The sequence below is a fragment of the Lactuca sativa genome, chromosome 3 (assembly GCF_002870075.4).
Source record: "Lactuca sativa cultivar Salinas chromosome 3, Lsat_Salinas_v11, whole genome shotgun sequence".
Lineage (NCBI taxonomy): Eukaryota > Viridiplantae > Streptophyta > Magnoliopsida > Asterales > Asteraceae > Lactuca > Lactuca sativa.
The window spans coordinates 153,943,615-153,950,825 of NC_056625.2; the positions used below are offsets into that span (position 1 = coordinate 153,943,615).

A 7,211-nucleotide genomic window follows, 5' to 3' on the forward strand; every position below is an offset into this window, starting at 1 on the left:
TCATTCTTCTTCCTCAACCACCATCTACATTCTCTTAAGGTAATTGCTCCCTACCCCTTGTTTCTTTTTCTACTTTTATCATAAAATCTCTAATCTTTTTTCTTTTTTTCTTTTGCTTTTAATACACATATACAAGTATGTTCATGATATGTTTTCAAACGGGTTGTCTGCAGATAAAATCCTATCTATTAGGGAAATGGTTTTCAAGAGACTGATGGTGTCATTGAAGACGAAATTGATGTCTTTGAAGATGAAGAAATCAGTTCCTAGTGATGACAGTTCCTGGAGTAGTTATGACAAGATTGAAAAGAGTGAAAGCATGAGAATCGAAATACGTAGCAAGAAAGCACGAAAACTTATCGAAGAAACTCTCAAAGTGGCTGATTCTCCCAAGACAACCAAAAGTTACTCATTTTGAAAGTGATAGTATGTTACCCTTTACATGAGAAATCGGATATCCTTCTACTTTTTCTTCCTACAATCTAGATTCAGAAAGAAAATTAATGGATTTCAAATGTTATGATTTAATATGAAAAGAACATAACAGGAAGCAATAAGTAGGATGATATCTAATTTTTCTAATATCATAGTTTGAACTATGTTCGAACAAATTTGTATAGATTCTCATAAAAAACGGTTTGAATATAAAGAATCTTCAATAGGGTTGGTTGTAGTGTTGCAAGTATTATATTTTAGTGACGATTTTAGTACGTTACCCATACTAATTTGGGTAAAATATCACAAGTGTTGGTTAAACTAACACTTTATTGTTGAAGATATACGTTTTCTTAAACTTATTGTTCTTGTTACAAGTTGTCATACGTATTTTATTTTTAGTTGGGTATACGTTTGGATAACTCTATATTTTTACTCATTTATATTTCATGAATTTGATTAGTAGAAATGTAAGAGTTATAAATGAATTAATTTTTTAACTAACTTACTTGTAATATTAATACATGCTAATCGTCATATTTCCAAGAAAAACAATAATAAAACACTGAAAAGTTACAATTAATAATTGTACCGAAGACCATGATTACTTTTCAATAGAGCTATAAGGTCATGGGGTATGGTTCTTTTTTCACGCGTAAAAATCCTATGTAAAGCCTATGTGGAGGAGATGTTCACTAGTGAACACCGCCCCCATTAGGAGTAATGGTAGTGTGGAGTGAAGCCAATTACGGGTTCTCACACCCAATCAAAACCTTTTCTTTCTATCTCTCTTCTTTCTCTCTGTCTCTCTCTTCTGTCTCACTCTTGTTCACTAATTGTTCACTAGTGAACACCACCCCATGAATAGTAAATGAATTGTAAAGATGTATAAATGATAATGTGGAACGACTTTCACGCGTATTGATACCCCATGGCCTAAATAGATGATTAATAGTAAGATCAATACAAAAAAATAGCAACGTATTTTTATTTTTTGTATTATTATAACCTATTTTCATTTGTATTTTAATTATATTTTTTATTATTATAATACATTATTTTAACAAATCCCTAAGTTATAACATTGTATATTCATTTTTTTCTATAAAAAACATTACATTATAAAAATCTATATATAATATAATAGTACAAGCATTAAAAAAGTATTATAATAAACAAATCAATGAATATAATACTATGAATAAGATTTCACATAATTAATAATAAACATAAAAAAATCAATCAAGTATTTCATTTTATTATTTTTTTTATTCAACCCTAATTACACTATACCAATATATACCATGTATGTGAGAAGCCACCCAACCACCACAGACATGCCAACGGTGTGCATGCCGGAGAGTGGAGGCTTGATGATCACGGCTCTTTTACTTGTATCATTACGCAATCAAATTACAAATTAATTCCATCAAATTCAATCCAACTTCAGTCCCTAAAGAACATCATCTTAATGCAATGATTGGTATTGATTTGTATTATATAAACTAATTATAACATATTAAATAAAATCAAGATCTTGATCTTAATTGCATATGGTCGAATAACTTATTTGGAAGATTCTATATTCAGATCTTGATAGATATAACAACTCAAAAAAAATTAAATTGTTGGAACAGGAGAAATTAAGATATGAAATTCATCAAATCGGATTTGGAAACAGAAAAGAACGCCATCGATTTATGTAAAAAACGCATTAAATTAAAAAATAATTTTTTTTGTGGCTGCTGGGATTCGAGCCCAGGTCTCCACGGCCACAACGTGGAATTCTTACCACTAAACTACAGCCACATTTGTGTTCTTGACCAAATATTTATTAATATAATAAATTTACATAGCTGTGCATCTATACCAATTTAGACAAACATAAAAACATATGCACAAATATGAAAAAAGTTATGAAAAATTAACTAAAATAGCTATATTTTATGTAAATTTAAAACCATTTTTTTCTCGTTTTTTGCAATATAATCAACAAATATGGAATGGGTATTTTGGGACGGACAAATTTACTTTTTTAACAGGAAAAAAGTATATTCCATATTAATATTTCAGATTTATGATTGAAATTTTGAAAAAACTTCATTTTTTTTTCTGAAATCTATAAAAAATAAGCAAACATAGTAATGAAATTTATTTATGATATTAGAGCTTAAATCAGACATAGGATGGAAAACGGTGTTCTAGACATTTCAGAATTAATATTTTGAGAAAAATCGATAGATTTATTATTAAAAAAAAAACTCTGAAATTTTAAAAACGAGTTTGTAATGGGATATTCGGATGAAAGTAGTTATTTTTTCTAAAACTAAAAAAGTTATTTTATTAAAAATAAACAAAGGTTAGTTTAGTTGATTTACCATAACTTATTACTACTACAAGGTTGATTTGAGATACATGTATAATTATGAAATTAATAGTGAAAAAAGTTTATGTGAACATGGAATATTCAAAATCATACAAGTCAAAACGTTTTTAATTACAGTACATTTGTTTATGGTTTTTGACAATCGGCATAGTCCTTCATTGAGTTGAAGTGATGATAAGTTATATTGCTTTACGAGTTTTAATTGATCCTTGTACATACACAATCCTTTTTGTTATATTTTATTTTATTGGGAATTTTTGCCTCCAATGTTTTTGGAATTTATGTAATCACTAAATATTTTTTGGTGATTTATGAGGACATAAAGTGAATTATGGTCAGAATGTAACACTCGATCCTTGCAGGTAAAATCTTTCTTTTAATTTATGTTTAATGTAGAGGTTTTGGTCCTATGCGGGGTGTAGGGTAGCCTCCTATGCAGCGCGTAGGAGGGAAACTTGGAGACAATATTTGAGTGACCTACGCGGTAGCGCGTAACTTCCCAAAACCAAAACCTTAATCATGGGGTTTTGAGTCCTATTTAAAGACTTTAACTCACTTAAGGCCCATCCATCATGAGCCTCCATCCTCTGACACAGACTCCTTTGAAACCCTAATCCCTATTTGTGAGTTTTGAGTCTTGAGAGTGTTTTGTGTTCATTTTTGAAGGAAAAAGAAGATTGTGGAACTACTTGGGAGCTCAAATGAGTATAGATCCAGAAGTTTCATCCTCTTAACCATCTCCAGAAGGTATAAAGCTCAAACATTGATGTTGTTTTATGATAGATCTAGTTTTTACTATAGGACTTCATGCTTTTGTCCCCATATCCATGGTGTATATGAGTAAGAGCTACTATATACCATTGGAGTGCCTTTTCTAGACGTTTTTGGGACTGTTAAGTCATAAAAATGAGAGCTTGGTCACTCTCACCCATCCATGCATGAACTTTTGAGCAATAAAAGGCTTTTTGGATCTAGGTTATGGTTTATTGCTCTTTATATGCATGCAAATGGATAAAGTCAGAGACTTTATCCATTAAGACATACATCTTGTTTAGATTTGAAAGTTTGGAGGATTGACTTTCTATATTAAGCACTTAATGGGAAAATTTCAGCATCAGCGTACTATATGGGGCGTAGTTTTTGTGTCCGTTTTTGCCACCTTAAGCTCTACGTTGGGCGTAGAGCTGTTACGCTTGGCATAGTCTGACCATAGTGGACCACTGACTTTTGATCATCGACCATTGACTTTGACCAAGTTTGACTTTAGGTCAATTGGAGTATTTTGAGTTGTAAACCGAGGCTTGGTCCTTGTATGTCATATAGGTGACCTGTAGAGACGGTATTTGGATTAGTGATCAATTCAGCTATCTTCTAGACTTTTAGGTGAGTTTTCCTCATTATACTCGTGAGTCAAAGGCACCAATGCCGACCCACTAGATTGTGTATTGTATCCTTGTGTATAAGATGTTGCTATGATGTAGTGATCTATTAGATTGGTAGATCTATTTGATTACATATACTTGTATGTTATTGTTTATTTGTTGCATATATCGACATAGCGCGGTTAGGTTGAGGTTTTATTGCTTTGTGTTGTAATCCAACAAACTCAGGGCAATCCAGTCCAATGAATGTGGGTCTGGACAATCCATTTCGATGCCTGTGGGTCGGGGTTATCTATTCTGATGACTGTGGACCCAGTTTGCATGCTTTGTATATGTATTGTCGCGTGGAGTATTTTAAGGAAACTCGGTAAGCTTTGGCTTACAATTGTTGGTTTCAGGTACATCAGATGATCGGGGCAAGGTGAAGGCGTGATCGTAGACATCCTCCTACTGATATATATATTTTGAGAGATTTTGATACACTGATTTTATGGATTTGTCTTGAAAACAATAGTATATTATATTATGGTTTGTGGAAATGTTTTACAAAAAATGAAAATTTTTATCATGATTTTTGGGATGTTACACAAAGGTGGATTTATACTATAATAAGGATATGCAGTTACATACCCTCGAGTTTTTAGTGGAAGTGTTAATTTTTTTACAGAAAAAATAATTTATATATCAAATATATACTTTGCATACCCTAATATGATGTTTTGCATACATGGAAGAAATCAATAGGCTCTGTTTTATCATAGGGACATCAAAACTAAATTGATTTTCAAAAATACTTAACAAGGTCTAATCATAGGGGGAGAGAGAGAAGTTAAAAGTATTTTAAAATCAAGATTCAAATTTCAAACCTCTCTCACGATTCATCTTCTAATGTCACTCAAAAAAGTTATTATATTCTAAAAAATTGAAACTCAAAACCACATATACTATCTGGAAATCACAACTTTGAACAGTTTCCGACGAAGTTTCCTTTCCACCACCATCTTACGTTTCCTCTTCAGCAAAGTCGTCGCCACATTGCCTCTCAATTTGTTGCCCAAACTGCAAATCAGATCAACCATTAAACAGTCAGGGCCACCATTTGCGTTTCACTCATTGTCTCACCCTCACTGAGATTAAGTATAGATTATGAATGTAGATTTTTATTTAATTGACTTTACATAAAGTACATGCTACTAACTATAGTGTGTTATATTTTTAGTCACTAGTGCCATGATTTCCTTTTCCTATTTCCAGTGTTATTTTTTTTTGTAATTTGAGGAATCGATAGTATAAGAAGTTAATATTTATGATACTTTGTGTAGGGTGTAACTTTTTAGACTCAATTTTGTTTCTCATTTATATTCCTTTTCCTAAGAGTTGTTTTTTTAAAGATAAAAAACTTCTAAAAAAGATTTCAATAACACTAATATGTTTTTTATTACTATAAATAAATAGTAATTACTTTGTAATTTATGACACCAGTTTAATTATCTTACGAAGTGGTCGTTGTTTGAATACCCGAATTTGTTTTCTTAGATCTGCCATTGGTTATGACATGCTCTTTTAGTCCTGTTAACCTTGAACAATCGGTACACCATGCCATATGTATACTTCTAGAAAAAAGAAAAGAAAAGAAAAAGAAAACCTCTTCCGTGTTCCTTGCACCGGGTCCATTTTCTTATTTTTGGAACTTAGAAACAGTTTTTAGGAATATCACATAACTTTGATTTCGTCCATGGTCACTCTCACCCACCAAATTAGAAACAGGTGATCAAGAAATCAAGGGCCACAGTAATAGATCTCAACGAATAGTGAAACAACTGATTAAGGAAGGGAGAACGAAGAAGCAAAGGTGGTTTTAGCCGGAGATGACCCAATGGTGTTCAATTTCTTGCTGACCTTGATTGGGTGTATATGTGTAGGTGAGCTCCTATGAATCTCACTATGGCTGTAACTCCTATAAAATTCAAGCTAATTTAAAACTTTTTAAAACATTTAAAACCATTAAATTATTACAATTTGTTTTCAAAATAGTTTAAGCATCAGAGTATCCCCATAACCAAATCATGAAAATATAAGGAGGTGCACGATCACGCATTCGCCTTCCCGCAATCATCAGAAGTACCTGAAACATAATCAACAACTGTAAGCCTGAAGCTTAGTGAGTTCCCCCAAAATACCAACGTCATACAAATATAACCATATCATATAACAAAATACAAAAAAGCATGCATAATGAGCCTTCAGCCTGACTGGACCGCCTCGTAGGGCCTACAGCCTATATGGACCGCTCCCGAACCTTCAGCATGACTGGACCGCCTCGCAGAGCCTACAACCTATCTGGACCACCCCTGATCCTTCGGCATAACTGGACCATCTCGTAGGGCCTACAGCCTATCCGGACCACTCGCCGGGTATGTTGGCCTACAGCATAAAGCAGGACCGCCTCAACCTAACCCCCAACCAAACTAACATGTGCACATAAATTGTTGGATTAGTGTCTAAGTCCACAACTATACTTGGTATGTACTTGACCCGACTTGGCATGGTCCATTTGGGTTGCATGGCATCATGCATTTGGATAGACTAAAATGAGAGAAATAACACTTAAGGTTTATTAATATATTATAAGTTCTAATATATTAATAAGATTATTTAGTTAGTATTGATCAAGAATTAATCTAGAATTAATTAAGTGATCAAAAGAAGACTAATTAAATATATGGGTTGGTTGTGTAAATCATCCATAGATGTATAGTGGGCTAAGACTCCATGGATTATCAAGTTGGGCTAAAACCCATAGGATGCTCCATGGTGTATTTGAACCCATGGATCCAAGGAAATGGAAAGCCATGACAACTAGGGTTTACCCTAATTGTGACACTATATAAAGATCATATTCTTGGGGAAAAATCAGCCACTATGTGTGATAGAAGGGGCTAGCCGATTTTCATGAAGTGTGGATTTCTCTCTAATCTATTCCATGTGCATTTGGTGCTGCGTGAACC

The 7,211-nt window shown here is 32.9% G+C and overlaps 1 non-coding gene across 1 annotated transcript; it reads right to left on the minus strand.

Moving 5' to 3' along the window:
- Positions 1-2,172: 2,172 nt before the first annotated feature.
- TRNAH-GUG (transfer RNA histidin (anticodon GUG)) lies at positions 2,173-2,244 on the minus strand. Its single transcript has one exon. It is a non-coding gene; the product is annotated as a tRNA-His (tRNA).
- Positions 2,245-7,211: the final 4,967 nt, after the last annotated feature.